This window comes from Pinus tabuliformis, chromosome Q (assembly GCF_031772625.1).
Source record: "Pinus tabuliformis cultivar Carrire ecotype Pingquan chromosome Q, CPIR1, whole genome shotgun sequence".
NCBI lineage: Eukaryota > Viridiplantae > Streptophyta > Pinopsida > Pinales > Pinaceae > Pinus > Pinus tabuliformis.
This window is the reverse complement of record NC_142296.1, coordinates 1,216,442,862-1,216,462,407: the sequence shown is the minus strand read 5'-3', so window position 1 is coordinate 1,216,462,407 and position 19,546 is coordinate 1,216,442,862. Positions and strand designations below refer to the sequence as shown.

At 30.4% G+C, this 19,546-nt stretch overlaps 1 long non-coding RNA gene across 8 annotated transcripts; it reads left to right on the top strand.

The window, feature by feature from the left end:
- Window positions 1-2,203: 2,203 nt before the first annotated feature.
- Window positions 2,204-5,432, top strand: LOC149224155 (uncharacterized). 8 transcript variants are annotated; one of them, XR_016249049.1, is made up of 4 exons: window positions 2,204-2,450; window positions 2,715-2,804; window positions 4,404-4,464; window positions 4,569-5,432. It is a non-coding gene; the product is annotated as an uncharacterized LOC149224155 (long non-coding RNA). The 8 variants fall into 8 exon arrangements; XR_016249048.1 differs by having other exon boundaries at window positions 4,401-4,464; XR_016249045.1 differs by having other exon boundaries at window positions 2,712-2,804.
- Window positions 5,433-19,546: the final 14,114 nt, after the last annotated feature.

Genomic DNA, 19,546 nt, shown 5'->3' with positions numbered 1-19,546 from the left:
TATTGCTTCAATAGGGAAATCCCATTGGAGGATACAAATGACCCTTCCATGAAGAAGGATTAAACATAATATCTATAGGGTATTATGTACATGATATTATTTCATTTTGTACATTTCCATTGGCTTAATAAATCATTGATATCTCCCCCTCTCATATCTTGTTTATTTGTTTACATTTATATAGTAAATGGTTTATCAATAAGTATATATACATAACCATTTAAATTCATGTATTCAATTGTTTATTAGCTAGATTATAAATAAAAGGTTAGTATCTTTTTCTTCACTTTATTTGTGGAATAAATATGACTTGAGTGTGTATTTTGAGATATTACATACACAAAAAGTAACCTAACACTTAAACTTTAAAAATGTCACTATTATTTAGAAGATGAGCATGGTAGTCAAATTGTATATATATATATATATATATATATATATATATATATATAGATAGATAGATAGATAGATAGATAGATAGTTGACTATAATTGGGAGAACGGCGGTAGTGAATTTCTATAATAGCTAACTATTATAATTAATGGAAATTACTAACAATTAATAAAGGTGATAAAGATGGTAATAGGTATCTATACTCATTATTGTATAGTTGAAAATTGATAAATATGTTAATTTTTTTTTAAAAACATGTAATATATAACACTTTAAAAGTGTGATGTAAAGGTGATAAGATGGCAATAGGTATCTATACTCATTATTGTAAAGTTGAAAATCGATAAAAATATTCAAAAAAAAATTAAAAAACATATAATATATGACGTTTTAAAGTATGATGTGACAAACTTCACATATTATTATCTATATTTTTTAAATTAAAAAACCAATACACATATACACATAATTATAAATAAATACCATTCATATATATATATTACTGTGAATAGTTATATATATGACATTTTTATTATTAATATTTGAAAAATGTTAAATAAACATTCTATCAAAAAACCATTAATATCACTGTTTCAGAAACAAAAGTTCGAAATGAAACTCTCAACCTCCAACATGAAGAATACTAGTTATATGACACCCTACCATACTTTGAGGCTATATTGCGTATGATTTAAGCGTCTTGTGAATCCGTATGATTTAAGCGTCTTGTGCACTTACCGAGAGAAATGAGTACAGACAACAATATTCTTGCCCTTACATCAAGTCTTCAGTCTAATACGACGGTGACTTTTGATCTTTTCATTGGACGGTGTGACTTAATAATTAATTTTCACCAAAATTAATGTGATTATATACAATATGCGTTAATAGTATCGTTAGTAAATGTATTAAATTTTAAATCTAATGTTATATATATTTTTCAAGTAAGATGATATTAGAAAAATAGATTTAATTTTTTAAAAGTTTAAAATTCTAAGTTACATATATATATATATATATATATATATATATATATATTATTGTATTTATTTTATATTACTATACTTATATTACAGTAAATTATTTTTTTTTGAAAAATAAATTAAATATATCTAAAAAGTCAATTAAAAAAAATTAAATATATCTAGTCAATTTAAATTATTGTTGAGATTTAATTAGAAACAAAAACTAAATAATAACATGTAAATGTAATATAAAAATATAATAAAATCAAGTATGTTCTATAATAAGTTAATTTATTAGATTTTGAAATTGATTTATTAAATTTTTATATTTAATCTTCGCATAAACATAAATATATATCTTTGAAATAAATATTATTTATTTATATTATATAATTCTTTTATTTAAATAATTTTATATACTTTAAATCATAATGATATAAAAAAAAAAAACTTAAAAAGTTGTTGTTGGTTAAGTTTTCCTTAGGTTTATAACAAGGGTTTGGCAGGAATAATTGAAAACCTCTCCCACAAAATAACATGTGATATGAGGTTTAATATTATTATGTGAAGCCTTACACCGTTGAAAATAAATAGTAACCACCGTAACTGAAAATTACAGTAATATTTCTTATGATTCCCATGAATGGGGAAGGTTAATAGATCAAAGTTGTCGGGATCTACGGAAAAGGAATGTGTACGAAAAAGGAAAGTTGTACCATATCTGAAATATTTTTGATATTCTACGCTGCCATGAGTGGGTGGCCCATTGGTTGGCGAACCATCACACTTCTGTACCTATAAATTGCACTCTCTTCCCAGAGAGATACACATTTCATATATCTCAATTGAAGGAAGGATATATGAAATGTCCCTGATATTATTTATGCTCCCAATGTTACGTTTCGCGATGATCATTTGGAGGCAGCTCTGCATTTTATTTACACATAATCGTAGAAGCCTCAAGCTGTGAGTAAGACAATGTGAAGGCAACGTATTAGAGGTCCGCCGCCTCGTTCTATCGCTTCCAAGGGTGCTAAAGACCTGGACCCTATCAGTGACGACACTCTGGACAGACTGTTGCCCCAGTATTTGGTATGTCCATTTTAACCATATGGTATGTCCATTTTAACCTTAGTTCTGCTTCTGGAAACTCAAATTTTCTCAGTTTCTTTATTGCCGAGTGACTAGAGGAGAGATTTTATGGAATACCAGTTTAGATTAATTTCCTTTAATATTTATTAGTTTAACCTCATAAATGAGCATAGTTTCATTTTAAGTAAATTTATAAGTAAATTTTGGATCTCTGCATTGTTATTGAGTCCATTGTATCTCGTTCTGAAATTGATTTTTAAGAAGCAAGGCGCCTCAGATTCTGGTGGGTTCGTCAAAGATTCAAATTGCAGCCAAAGAGGCCTCTCTTTCAAGTTTCACGAGAAGACCCTCAAGGTACTCCACACTGGAGGCACATTCACGTTATTTCTTAATGCAGGGCACAGTCACACCACAACTGAATTGAGTGGTAGCAATATCTATTTATCTTGACCATTGGGTTATTATATCTATCTAGGTAACAACTACTCTATGTGGTTGAATATACAAATCCATCTGCCTGAACTTTAAATGGGTTAATCACGAGAAATTGTGGGGAAATTTTAAAAAATAACTTGAAATTAAAGGGTAAACATTTATATTTAAAATTATCATCATATTATAGATGTCTATTTAATTTTTGTTACCATTTTAAAATATTAATTTTAATAATTTCATTATCATCATTTGTTTAGGAAATATTAAATTTGTATTTTTATCTAAAATATAAGTTTATTTTCATATATACTATTCTAATTTTATATTAATTTTTATAATATATTTTCATTCTTAATCAAATTAAAAGAATATATTTATTTCTCAGTACTTATTTTTATCTGGGAATATATAAATTTGTTTTCCAAGAGAAATAATCAATATGAAAGTATAATTAGTTTTCTAACTTGAAATGGCACTAAGAAGGAGCGCATTGTTTGAAGAAAAATAAAATGCTCATCTTATAATATTAGTCTGTTATTAAATCAATTTTATAAATTTAAGAAATAGTTTAATTAATTGTTTTTTGGAATTTTTAATCAAATTTTAATAGTATAATTTTATATGGTATGTGATATCTTATTATTTAAAATAAATTTTTAAATACAAAAGAAGTTTCACTCTGTAAAAAAGTGACAACAAATTTCCAATAACATTTTTAATTAAACTATACTAATTATTAGTATTTGATAATAATTTATTTAAATAATATTTATTTATAAAAATACATAAACAATATAATCTCTTAAAACCATACATAAAATATTATATACATCTCAGTAACTGATTTACATAAACAATACAACCTTTTACAACCATACGTAAAATATTACATAAATCTGAGTCTCCGATTATGAAACTGTGAAAGTGTAAAATAAAGAGATCATGAAACTGCAGTCTCTGGCTGAATTTCAAACACAATTCTACTGACAAAGTGTCAGCTTCTTACGATTATCCTTTCACACCACCTAATTAGGAAAAAACCGTTTATTACGATTCTATTATAATCTAAATCCAGTTTTTATGATTATAGATTCATTACAGGTATACTAAATCCAGTTTTTGTGATCATAGATTTATTACTTTGTTCGGATAAATGAATGCTGAATGATTAATTTTAAGAAAACTATGGGCGTGGATGCTTCACCATTACTTTGTTCGGATAAATGAATGTTGGAACTGTTGGATAAGTTCCAATAAGTGATTGTTGGAACTTGTTAAGTTTATCTACCAATCTTCTGAGAAAAAGATTCTTCTGATAAAAAGATTCTTTGTGATTATATATTAGAGTGTTGTATAAGTTTTTAGTTAAGCAGTGAATTTTTGCTTCGTTTTTGTTTAATGTTTTCTGATTTTACTGTCTGGTTCATGGTCGTGTTTTACACATTTACATGTTTAACTTTACGAATTTTAAATAGTGAGTTTTCTAAAATTTGATATTTTGGCTGTTGGTGGCAGCAGCGACCTCACTGCGAAGTACTCACAGTCTGCAATGATTGATAGCATTACCAACTCCCGCTCGGTAAAATCCAAATTGGTGTTTTGATTACAATTTGTAAAACCTATATGGGTGCTTATTAGATCTCACTTAAGATGTCTTGGATTTCTGTTTTTTCTTCGGTTCAGTGCTAGCCACGGAAGCACTTGAAGACCTCCCCACTCGGGTTGTGAAGAGATAGCGATGTTTCTTGATCTCAGTGTATGAATGGATGTTGACGGGAGCGAGCATTATACTCGGGGGACTGTTAGGGTCCAATGTCCATGTCTTCATAAGCAACCTTGGCAGATCTCTTAATATAGTCATTGCAGCGAGATTTCCAGTGTTAAAACGAGGGCCTCTAATGCCTTGCCTTTTCATAGTCTTCCTGATAGTTTAAGGCTTCCACCAGTATGTGTATATAAAATTGCAGAGCTGCCTCCAAATGATCATTGCTAAGTTTAACATTGGTAGTATAAATATTATCATGGATGTTTTGATGATATTTATAGCAGCTGCAACTCCTCCTCTATATTGGCTAGAAAATTAAGAATATTCTTGTCTGTCTCGGATACATCATATCTTGAAGTGTATATCTATCACTCTACACGGCAGGTAACTGCCATAAAAAGAACTATGGATTTAATATTGCAGCATTAGTCAGTGGAGCATTCGGTTGTGGAACCAAATGTAGCAATATACAGACCTCCCGTGCCTTCTCAGCTGCCCATACATAGTAAAGATAATTCTCAAATCAGAGCAAGTTTCCGATTACATTAGAGCATTGACTTCAACAGAGAAGAGTGAACGTACCGAGATCTATTTGCAGATTGCAGCTATTGGTCAGGAGTTGATGTGTGCCTCCTTGCTTTGATGACACAGAATTTAAATGAATATGCTTTGCTCATATACAATTTATGTAAAACTGCATGAATCCATGACGTGTCTAAATAATTGATGGATGTATCCAATCTATGTAGAAGTAAACTACTGAAGCAATATGTTCCACTCTATTATCACGGTTATGGTGTTCAATCAACTGTTGTTACGGTAACCTGAGGAAAATATTATATTATGAAAGGCCCGTAGGTAAGCTGATGGGAAACATACGAAGCAAAACTAATATAAAGTTCATGCTTTTTATTTAACAAAGGAAAATATTATATTATCAAAGAGGTGTATGTAAGCTCATAGCAAGTATATGAAAAATAACTAATATGAAGTTCTTCAACAAAATGGCAGCTCCCAGAAGGTATTAGAGAGAGACCACTATAATCTAGAATTAGTGTGACAGAGCTGTGTTGGGTAAATTTTTTCAATATATATAATATTAACATATAGTGTGACAAAGTTGTGTTGGTTATTTTTATTCTCTTTTATTAATATTTGGTGAAAGGAGGTTTGTTGTTTTTTATTCATGAACTGTGACGTCTTTTTTTAATTATGATTATGTATGTTTGTGTTTAATTTTTTTTTTTTTTTTTTCTTAATTTATTTAAATTTATTTGATGGATATTTTTTTGGTTGGAGGTTGTGGAGTGATTATATTTATTAAATTTTGTTGTTTAACTTTTCAATTTATAATTTATAAAACATTTAATTTCTATTTTTGTTGAACTAAAATGTTTATTATCATTGAATGTTGTGAAGCATAGTGGTGCTTATTTTTATTCACTTTATAAATTAAAGGGAACAAAGACATATATTACAATAGATATATGATATTCCTAATGGGGTGAATGTTTCACAATGGTACTTGATTTTAGCATTCAAATTAAAGATTATTAAAAGAAAAGTCAGATTCTCACTAGGGTGTCTTAATTTTGAATCTCACCCATACAATGTGCAACCAGGGTACAAGCACACATATCACATTGATCTTCCACATTTTAGTGAATCTTATAGCAAGTCTCTTTACACACATAGCTCTAGAAAAACCTAAATAAATATGATAAAAGGTTGCCAAAACCAAAGCAAAAAACAGTCTCTTTTGGTATCTTGAGAAAGAGAAAGAGTAAACTAGAGGCTTCTTACATGAAATTAATATAAAATTGAGATCCCTAATGGAAACTTTTCCTTGAACCTAATTTCAAATGTACAAATAAAAATATCAACAAACAAAAACCAAGCACAATTCAAGGATTCTAACACTAAAACAACTATTATTCATATACTTTAAAAGATTGGGTTATTTAAATCTACTCCTATAAAAATATTCCAAGGAAAAAAGAAATGTTTACATAAGTGTAAGTGATGGATAGCCCTCTCTAAGGCAATAAGTTCTTTAGCATAGGTAAGGACTTAACATATCAATGCTTTCTAATGGATTGGGTCTTTGCAAATCCTTTCTCCATGTTAGGAAATTAAGAAATTAATATAAAGGACATGGATGTATGTGGAAATTAATTGTTCACTATTCAATTTAAGCTTTTTGTTTACATCTGTAATATAGATAGTAGTTAGAGCATTTTGTAATTTTCACTCAAAAAAAAAAATATGTCACCAATTATTGAAGAGAAATTGTGGATATACCATTTTTCTCATTCCATCCTACTGAACCAATAAAACAAAACAAAAATAAGAAAGGTAAATTTTTTCCATAAGATATATCATACAATTTCATATGTAAACACAATAATACACTCTTTAAATAATATTTTTTTTTTCCTTTTTTATGTTTTTGAGTTTTGAAAAGTAATTTATGAATTGCACTCATTTAAATTATAAATCTTTTTTCAATATTCTTTTCTTAATTTTTTTTATATTTTTTTTCTTATTTTTAAAAATTAAGATAGATATATAAATTTGTTTCTCAATACCTACTCCTACATAGGAATATATAGTTTTTTTTTCAAGAGAAATAATAAATATCTTTGAAAGCAAAATTAACTTTCAAATTTGATTGAACTCCATATGGTATTGGAGCACTTTATGAAATGCAAGGCGAGTGATCTAACTTATTATATTGGTATTTCATTAAATCAATTTTATAAATTTAGGGCATATTTTAATTAATGGTTGTTTTTCTTGTTTTATTCCAATTTTAGCAATCTAGATATGGTTTATATAGTATTTTTGTTATTTTTTTAATGTTTAAATAAGTTTAGGTTTTTTTTTTAAATATGCTTAAAAGTATCCCAATACATAACCAAAACATTTTTAATTAAACTACACTAATCAATAATATTTATGATTTTTTTCTAAATAATATTTGATCTTAAAAATAAATAAATAAATAATACGACTAAAGAGGCATGGAGATCTCAATAATGTGAAATATATGAAAACTAAAAGATGCATGGTTCAAATTCCAAAGTGTCGTGGCCCATGAGAGGAAGACGTGGTAGATATTCTAAAATAATATTACTAAGCCCCAAAAAGTAATCAAATATTTTAAGACTCTCCACACATTAAGATATATCTGATATATATACAATATTAAAATAAAAAATGTATAACGTTAAATATTATCTAAATTGAAATATATATTATTAAATATAAAAATTATATATCTCAATTTATATTTAAAAATATATCTTTTATCTTAAGAACTTGATTACATATTCCAAAATAACCTAGAAATTTAATAGAAATAATTTGAAGACAATCAAATTGATTTGACCACTAGGGGCACAGATTCATCCTCCACCTCCGAGGAAATGTGTCTCATTCTCTATGTAGGTACACTCCATTAAATTCGATGATGGTGGTCACCTTGGCTAGAGCGGAAAGGTGGTACTTCTCTGCTTCATTCCTGATGGCGACTGATCATACTATAGTCACTCATGTGTGGGTTCTTTTATGATTTATAAATGGTTCCGTGTGTGAAATATGAGTCATATCTGGTGCCTTTATGATAATTCAATATTACCCTGCTCAGATTATAATTGAGCACAATGCAGTTATGGACATTTGACATTGGGAAATCTAGAGGTGGTTAATTATTTAGGCCTATGAGGTGATTATTCCTTCAATTGATCGCATGGTGGATGGTATTAAAATTTGGACTCTAGGTAGTGCCATGGGCACATACTTTGCAATTCCCACAATCATAACTAGTATGTGGCATCCAAAGATATTTGGATTTCTGTTCTTCTCTTTGGAATCAAGGATTGGATTGGGTGTTCATTGAAAATGGAGAAATTCACCCCCTAAGGAGTTTCTCTCAAGGCGCCAATCTGGATCTCAGAGTAGCTTTCCATATCCACAGAGTCTAGCAACTTAGAGGTGTTTTGACATTCATAAACTTTCATGGAGTCTGAAATCCCAGTCGGTGCCTAGTCAACACGGAAATTGGTTCTGGTGCCTAGTGAGCATGACAGGTCAGGTTAGGCACACGTGTGCTCATTTGGGTAGGATGATTCATTGAAAATTAGTGGAAAATTTACAGTCATCTAACTAAGAGGATCCATTCTACGTTAGTGAGTAGGAGTCTACTCGTGGAGGATGAGAGCATACTACGGCTAAGATGGTGGTTGTTTGTAGGTTATGTCACCTAGGAAGAGATGGTTTTTGGTTGTGGCCTCGAGTATTTTCTTCTGAAGTAAAACCTGTAGGAACCTTGTTGTCTCTTCTAGAGGCACATGGTGTCTATTGGTCAGGCTTGAGTGCAGGTATCCTCTAATGACTCGTGGCTTGCTAGGATTCCATGATATTCGTTGGTGGTTCATGCCTTCTTATGAGTGCACAAAGTTGTCAATATGGGATGGTGGTTCATGGCCTATGGAAGCTTCATCATGGTCTCAAGTTTCTTTCTCCTTGATATTATGCTAGTTTGCTTCTCTTATGCAGCTTATAGCCTGGTTCTTTTCATATTTTTGTTATGTTCGGTACTTATATAGTGAGTTTTGTGGCCATAGGCGAAAGGCAGAGTTGTGTTGTATCTTTTTACAAAGAACTAGTTCTTGTGCCTATGATTTTGCCACACAATCTCGTTAACTTCGGTATCTGTAATCTTAAGCTCTAAATTGTTGTTCTTGGGCTGATTTCCCTATGGGGTTGCTCTTAGCATCAAGAAAACATCTATGTACTCTTTTTCATAAATAATTAAATGCCAAGCCTTACACAAAAAATAAATTTCAACGTAAACGGAAATTCAATACACTACCCCTCATGAACTTATGTAGATTGCATATTCTGAGAATATTGTAAATCTCACAGTTATGAGAGAGATCAATACCTCTCTCCTCACTATTAAACTCGAAAATATTCACAAAATCTGCAATCAACATAATAATACTTTACTACTCCTTACAAATAAATAATTACTCCTCATTACAAATAAATGATTAAAAACACACATATATATCAAATTCACTAAAATAATTTATCTATCAAACTCCTTGGCCACATGTCATTAATGCCATTCATGAAGATCATTTCGTAGCTTCTAAACTTACCTTGACTAATCGTAATCATACCATTTAAATCAACGAGCGCATTTACACATAACTAGGGCCTCTCAAGTTGTTGAACTCTCGGAGGCTAGTTTGTTCAGGTCCCATCGGGGGCAGGTTTATGAAGATCAAAATGTGATTAGTCTAGGATTGAGTGATGGGTACAAAATTAAGTCGTCAGATCTGCCAAAAAGTATTATGATTTTCCAAAGAATTTAAACAAAGTAGCGATAGATTGATCTCTGAGTGCACGGAAAAAAATCTAAAATTAAATTTTGACAAACAAATTGCTTGATTACTCACTTAGTGCATGGAAAAAATTTTGTTACTAAATTATAGTCTTGTTGAATTGCGATCACAATTTTATTGAAAAAGTGTTCAGTTTCTAATAATTATCTTTTCATAAATAGGTGGGAAAAAATATCATAAATCAGTTAATTATCTTTTCATAAATAGGTGGGAAAAAATATCATAAATCAGTTATCAAATAAGCAGTGAGGACGATCATTTTTAGCTTTGTTATCTGCAATGTAGACAGATTCATTACCCTTATTCAAGGAAAACCAGGCCCCTGGAATAACCTTAAGGGGATACACTTTTCACTCCTGCCAGATGCCTCTCCAATTTGAGTAGTTAACCTATTTCCTTGGAACTAGCTCTTAGCCATGCAGAAATAGTTTTAAGACATACTCCACACCCTCTAATAAATTTTATCCTTTCACACTAACTAATTGAAAATATAGTTTATCATGACTATTATTAACTAAATCAAGTTTTATGATTATAGATTTATACAAGATGAAGAAAACCATGGGTATGAGTTCCACTCCTTCCTTTTTTTCTTAAAATTGCAACAAAGGAATATTATAAATTGTTAAGTATATGTATGGATTTTATATATCATATATATGTTTATTCTAATTAATTGATAAAATGGTCTTTCCTATACATTTTCTAGTCAATTTTTAGTGAAATGTTGTAAAGAGCTTTAAGAATTGTTTAATGTGTAAAGTTAGAGCAATTGATGGGCTTTTAGAGTGTTGAATCTATTTATCCATTGAAAAGTGTATTTTAAATAAAAAATCACAATATTTCTCTAAATTGTATTGCCCTGTTATATGTATGGATTTTATATATTATATATAGGTTTAGTTTAACTAATAGTCAATATGGTCTTTTCTACACACCTTTTGTGGTCATTTTTTCCAAAAATCCTATAGAGATTTTAAAGAATTGTTTAAAGTGCAAAATTAGAGCTAATAAGGGGCTTTTACAGTACCAAATGCATTTATGCATTCAAAAGTACATTTTAAGTATAAAAAAATTACAATATTACTCAAAATTATCTTAGTCTAATGACAAAAACCCCACATATATATATATATATAAATATATATAAAATTTATTATTTTATAATAATTTTTTTTAATTTTTTTTCCTTCCTTTTCAATTTCTCTTTCATTCTTGAATTATCATTATTCTCTTTTAATAAAATATTTTTGGATTTTTGGAATTTTTTGGTTTTGTTATCTGGTCTATGGAGGTGTTTTAGACATCTACATGTGTATATTTTTGAATCTTGAAAATAAATTGAAGTCAGTTATCCATAATTGATGATGGCTTTTCTAAGATTGCCCCATTAAGGAATTTGATAGTTTGGTTGGTTGTTGCTAGAGCAGATACTTCACAACGAACCACTCACATTTTGAAACGATTGATAGCATTCCCAGTTTGTATAACCTATATGGATGATTAAATCCAAGTGAGGATGGCTTGATTTTTTCTTATTTTCAGTGTTAGCGATAGAAGCACATGAAGATCACCCCACACCGGTTGTGAAGACATCGGTCAGGGAACTGTAAGAGTCCGGTGTCGATGTCATCATAAAGAGCCTCGGAAGATCTTCTCAATAAGTCATGTCAGCCATATTTCTAGTGATATAAGGAGGAGTAGGCGTATGCGTATATAAAATTCCAGAGGTTCCTTCAAATTCTCATTGCTAAGTTTAAAATTGGTAGTATAAATACTATCATGGATACTTATAGAAGCGGAAACTCCTCCTTCCTCCAATGGAGACATATTAGCTAGAAGATAAAGAATATTATTGTCTTTCCTGGAAAAAGGAAATGCAATTGCTTCTCAAACGAACCTCAGATAAATGATATAATCCACCATTCACAGTTATTCAGTGTATATTGAACTGGATATCTATCAGTCTACGTGACAGATAGACAAATGTCTATGGATTTAATATTGTTGTTTTATTCAGTGCACTGAGCCAGCTGGGCATTCGGTTGTATAACTAGATGGGTCAAGTGCAACATACAAAACTCTCGTGCTTTGGCAAGTGTTCATACATAGTTAAGATAATCGTGCTTTGGCAAGTGCTCATACATAATCAAGATAATTGTCTCTGAGCCAGCTGGGCATTCGGTTGTATAACTAGATGGGTCAAGTGCAACATACAAAACTCTCGTGCTTTGGCAAGTGCTCATACATAGTTAAGATAATCGTGCTTTGGCAAGTGCTCATACATAATCAAGATAATTGTCAATTGAGAGAAAGATTCCGATTACATTACTGTGATAATACATGAGTATCGAATTTTTGTCAAGATGGTAACTCTCACTGTAAAACACTGACTTCAACAGAGAACAAAAAAAAAAGCATCCTGATCAATTTGCAGATTGCAGCCATTGAGGAGTTAATGTGTGCCACCTTTGTCCGATTACAAAGAGTTTAAGATCCATTTACGATAAAACTGCATGACTCAATGTTGTGTTTAGATAATGGATGTATGTATCCAACTTATGTAAAATTAAAGCACTAAACCAACCTATTCCACTTTATTATCAGGCTTATGGTGCTTTACATTGTTATTTATAATTTTCTCCAATTATCTCTTTTCTTGTCTTTTTCTTGTTTTATTTTTGGTTTTTCTTTCAACTGCAATGACCATTTGTACTCCCATAAACCATTTGTACTCCCATAAATTTGTTTCTAGACACAATATATACCTAAGAAAAACATTGGAAATATTTGCAACAATACATATATCATTTCAAGTCATTATCCTCCTAGTTGAGGTCAAGACACTTGATTACATCCTTCCAACTTCTAGTGCTGGATTCATTTACCCTATTATACAAAATCATAAGAACTTGTTCATGTAAAACTGGAATATGATTAGGAAGTGCCTCTATCTCATCCATTTTCTTGATGGATTATCTTTAAAAATTTGTATCTCCTCCAACACATTTATACCAAGGTCCATCTCATATTCATCACCATCATATCTAGTTGGAGGGCATCCATTTCCCCCAATTAAGTGACTTTGTTCCTTCAATCTATAGTTGGAATCTCTTGTTGAACATAGTTTTCTCTCTACCTTGCCACACTCCAAATGAGAATAAACCATACTTAGTATGCTAAAATGTCACCCCTAGGTATCCTCCAATGTAATTACATGCCCTTCGATGCTTACACACATCTAGCCCAAGGTCATCGAACTCCTCCTCCCAAAACCTCCATTTTTTCAAAATAGAGGGAATTTTGCAATCTCTCAATAGTTCGATGTCTCAACTGATACCAGGTTTTGAGCCCAACAAACTAACTCCCTCACTACCAATATGGGGCACAAATAAGGCCCATAAACTAACTTTTGAACCAAATGTAATTAAATATGTCTAATGACAAGACACACTATTTCCCTCAGTTCTCGAGTCACTAGGGCGAACTTAAAATTTTGTATAGATATTAGATAATCATTCCTCCAATAGAATCCAATCTAAGGTGACCCTTCATGAGTGTATTCCATGCTAGGAATGTAGACTTACATAGCTTGAACACCCAAAGGCCACAATCCTAGGCCATTATTCCCACCGACAATGTCCACAAACATGTAGCTAAAAAATTATCCCAATCATGCATGCAAAATAGTCGAAACAATAGAAAAAGATAGGAACCAAACTGGAAGATAAATATCTTAAGGGAAGATGGCATTCTGAATTCTTTTAGGCTTCCCCCAGCTTTTCATCACCAAAGTTCCTCTCAAAATGGTATCAAAGAACATTGTATTATTATGTATCTCTTTAATTCACACTTAGTCTCCCATATCCCACATGATTATAGTCTCATTGCAACATAACTATTGATAAGCTCCTCTCCTCTTAGTGCATTTATCTCAAAATCTAGAGGCATGATTTCATATTTTTATTGCACCCAAGTTATGAAGAGGTAGTGATCTCTATCTTCTGCATGCACTAAATTTAATTGGGGTGCCACGAAATTCATTGGATCCCCTTCCCAATTTTTAAAATGGAGCCAAACCCCAACCATATGAGGTTCCATGTAATAATTCTTGAGTAAGGTAAGTCACACTTCCTTCCTTAGAGATAAACTTGGCATTTTGGATTTTGGTAAAGGCCACAACTCCGATTCATTGTTTATTTGTAAATGTCATGCCTAAAGCTAGTAGGCTTGCTTGACACATTTATCAACTTCCTCTTTTAGACTTCTAAGGAAACGTAATTACTCATCTTTTGAAATTTCTTCAAGAATTCGCTTTATTCGCTTCAATCAATTCCTGGTATACTTATCCCAAGGCAAAGTTCTTTTGCATACTAGTTGAATGATAATAAGCAATTCTTCCAAAATTATAATTTTGGTACACTTCTGAAATTATGGCCAATATCAAACCTTGTAATCATGTGTGCATTTCTTCTTCGTTGTGAACCTCTAGTTCCTGCCCACCCCTCCAATTTTCTCTTCCTTTAATTGAAGGAAAATATTATATTATAAAAGGGATGTAGATAAGATAATTGCAAGCATATGGAGAAAGACTAATATAAAGTTGTTTAATAAAATGACAACTCTCAAGAAGTATGAAAGATGCTATATTTTGGAATAGTAGAGCTATTTTATATTGTATGTGTTGTGTTGAATATAAATTTCTAATATAAATATAATTTAAAAAAAAAATATAAACCAATAAAAATATGATGATTTCTTATTTATTTTTTTTGTCAATTTTATGAAATTCTTTTCAATATTCATGACATATTTCCTTTTGAAGGCTCCTGAGTTCCTATTTATAATGATGTTTAAATTGAGGTATTTTTATGATCTATTTAAATTGAGTAGATCGGCATCTTCTTGTTGGAGGTCTTGGAAAGGTCATCCTTGTTAAATTTTATTACTAGTTTTCTCAATCCAAATGTTTTGAAACACTTATACATTTACATAATCAAAAAGTTCATTGTTATTAAATGTTGGGAAGCATGGTGATATTTATGATAATCAAATTCTAAGTTCAAGAGAACAAGGAACTTATGTTATAATGGATTATTCGTAATGCTATGTTAACATATTTTAGCATTTGAATTAAAAATGGTCAAAGAAGAATCTAACTTGGAGGGTGTCTATTCCACAACCAACATAGAATAACACAGGTACATTATTATTCAACACTTCACTAAATCTTGTAGCAAGTCTCTTTATGTATAGAGCTCTACCAAAAACCAAATCAATATGATTCAAAGTTCTTAAAACAGAATGAAAAAATAACAAGGAATGTACTAGATGCTTCTTACATAAAATCATTAGAGCACTAAGTTCCTAAATGACCACTTTCCGTTGAACCAAATTTCAAATGTACAAATAAAGACATCAAAAAACAAAAGATAGTGACATCAACAAACAAAATCCAAGCATAATTGACAAAATCTAGCGTGCACAATTATATTTGTATACCTTAAAATATTGGGAAATTTGAACTCCAATCCTATAAAATAATTCCAAAAAATATGAAATTCTTACATAAATATTAGTGATTGATATCTCTCCCTATGACATAGCTAGGTCCCTTCCAATCCATAATTCCACCTGGCATATAGGTAACAAACTTAACAAGTTCAAAATATCAATGTTTGCAAATGGGATTGAGTCCCTGCAAATTCCCTCCCCATGTTAGTAAAGTAATGTAAATGATGTAGAAATATGTGGAAATTAATTGTTCAAAGAACAATTTACGAATTTTGTTTATAACTTAATAGATAATAGTTGTAATATTTCTTAATTTTAATGAAAAAATGAAAAAGGGTTCCACCAATTATTGAAGGGAGGTTGTGGATAAAAAATTTTCCTCATCGACCAATGGTGATCCAATGAAACAAAAAAATAATAATTAACATAACTATTTTTCCTAATACAAACCATGCTATTTCATATGTAAATGTGAGACTTATGGAATACACTTTAGTCCCATCCAACATATCTACTAGATCCAACTACATTTAACTCCATTCGATGTTTTTCCATTGAATACCCTACATAAAATCAAGTAAGACAAACCTTCCACATTATTTCATAACATAAGAAATGAAGTCTAACATGAATCAAGTCCTAATATAATAAGTAAAGCTTACATAGAAGAACACAATCTCACCTATTTTACAAGAAAAATACCTATACATAGATATTTTGCAGGGAAGAATGTAATTCAATATTTCTAAAAATGAGAATTACAACAAAGATGATTTACCTTTAGATCTATTTTTGTATTCCTAGATCCATGCCTTGGAATAATTTTCCTTATCCATAAGCTCATCTTTGTAGAACATTCATAATTTGGAATAGTATCATAGTATGACAAGAACCATAGTTCTAGCCTAGGTTATGATCACAGTATTATTGATTCCCAATAACCAACAATTACAATAAGCTATAGATGGAATATTACTCTAATAGCATATGGACACTTCAAGCTAGACAATTCAATCTCTATCATATTCCCTTAGCTTAGGATAATTTGTATAAACTCTTTAGGGAGCTAAGAACAAGCATCATGACATGTTATTTGAATGAATATAATTCACTTGTGGGTTGCATGCACAATTATGGGCATTTTCAAACCCATTTCTTGTTTATCTCCTCTTAAATTTAAATTTCTTAGTGGTCTAGGGGGTGAAATTATGTTTTCGATAGGAATGCCACTGCTAGCCATTGTTTTTCTACGAGGAAATCAATTTTCGATGCTCTTTTATTAGGAATGTGAAAAATTACATTTCTTTAAGTGCATTTTATATTCATAACATTTGATCATGCATGTTTATTAAAAAAAATCAATCACTTAAATATTAATCATCCTCTGGATAGAAAAATGCATGCCAGAAAATATGAGTAAGCATGGTAATCAACACAGTACACTATGAATCTATGAAGTGAAATTCCATGCCATGACAAACTAAATTATGGATTGATGTAATATAAAATATTATCACTGTTGATAAATACAATGTCGCTCTATGTATTGGGAAGAGACTAGAATGTATGAAAGTGCAATATGATCTTCAAAATTATCTATTTAATAGTGATACAATATTTCCATAGCTTAGGAAGTAGCATTGACAGAGAATTCCCCTAGCTCAAGGTCATCAATCCAAAGTCAACAATCACATGAATCTACATCATGAGTACTAAAGGCATAATGTTAACAATTAAAAACACATTATAATGATGTGTGAGTCATTAAAACAAACCTTATGGAACCAACATATAATGAAAATGGACCCTTAGGTACATAGTATAGTTTATGAGATGAAACAAAGGATAAAATATAATTTATCAACTAAAATAGAGGGTATGATGTTGAAGACTAATTGAATCAATTGAGTGGATGTCATTAATGTAAACCCACTAACAATTGCCAAAAATATTTTCACTAATGTGTCCATGTATGAAGGTAATATCTAATTTGGAGATCATGTTCTTAGATAATGACCTAGTGTGGATACAAAGACATTCATCGATAGGAAATCCTTAGTTTATCATATATCATTGATCAACACAAAATGATAACTGAGAGTTTTGATATCAAATTCCCTTGAAAATATAGCATGATAAAATAATCACTTTGTAATCCTTTACTTAAAAGGACCAATAACATAATGCAACAATGCAGTGGGCAATGAAGAACTCTCGATAGTGACTAGAATTAAAACTATTTAGAGTAAATAACTCATAATCATGGAAATACAAACATTAGGGGGATTTTGAGGTCTTAAATGTGCCTTCTAAGGAAAATGGTAAAATAATAGTAAAAATAATAAAATAAGAGTGATGAAATTTTAATGAAAAAGAAAGGAACCAAGTTTTTTTTCAATTGTATTTTCAACTTATCCCCTTGTAAGTTTACTTAAATATCAAGTGTAGATACTCATTGGATGTGGAATTAAATTATAAATCTATTAAGTTCACACTCTTCAAGTTTTTAGTACACCCACATATTTTTTTTTGAAAATACATGAAAAAAACATGTTCAACGCACTCTTTTCATGTATTTTAAATGTTTTCAATGTGGCTCTACTAAAAGCAACAAAAATATTGAGATATTATTTAGGATATGGTTATAAAAGGAGAAGAGGGAAATATTAGGTCTGAACTTTTAAGACCCATTAGGGGTAAATAATATCTCCTAATCCCATGAATAAATGTAGCATGGGTGCCAAATGGAAAGGTAGGAATGCTAACTAAGGTGGCCAATGGAGGGTAGGCTTTACAACACATGTTATGATCTGCAATAGTGAATGTACTACTAAAGGAAATGAAGGGATGCTAACTAAAGTAGCCCATGAATGGTATTCTTTAAAATAAATGTTATTATATGAAACAATGAAGATGACTAATGTCATAAGTTGGTGGATTGCAACATAAATCATAATGGTTAATAACAAAAGAATAGAATATAAGGAAAACATATTGCCATAGGTGACATCAAAACACATAAATCATGGATCCATGAAAATCACCATAGAAAATACCAAAGAAGATATATCCAAACTATTATATACATGATCAACAACACTAGTGTAAAAGTTAATAAATCCAAGATAAACCTTTAACAATTTATTTTTCTCTCTAATCCAAAATCTCAAAAACAAAAACCTTAAAAATACAATATGCTACAAAGAAGTAAGCAATATTATTACTTATATATAGTACTTATTTAGGTAATTCCCCTTGTGTGGCTCAGATCAAGGATTCCTATAATAATCAACAAATTCATGGGATATTTTTCACAACATACAATAGACTATGTTTGATCCATAAACTTTCGTGGATATTCCTATGGAGAGTTCGTTAGAACATATCTGTTAAATATATATTTAAAAATTCAAAATCTACACTATTAGTTTTTATTCTTGTTTAGATTTATGTATATGTAGATTGAAGTTAATTGTGTATGCATGAAAAGCAAAATAAAATAGAAAAGATAAAAATGAAATAAAAACTCACAAACCATGATTGACACAATATATGACCTAGGAAACCCTTTTGAGGGAAAACCTAATTGGAAGGTGAGGTTGATTTTCTCTCTTTCTAAATAGAAAATGGTTGCAAGTACAAAGAAGTATGGGCTATGGCCCGTGGGATACTATAGTCTACAATTCCTCTCTATTTTATGTATATCCTATCCTTTTGAGCTATTTTTCCTCATCCATGGAACAAATGCACTGGAAAATAATGGAACCCCTTTTCCACCTAGTGGCCCTTTTATAACACAACCCAATAGCCTACTAATGCTTTGGCCTGACTACCCCAATTTCTAAGAAGAGTTACAAAATAGAATATTCTCTAGTATTATTCATCATAATCACATGGGCAACCCCTTTTCCATGAATAGTGGGGGCTAACCTGGCATCCTCTGGAATTATGGTGGTGAAAACACGAAG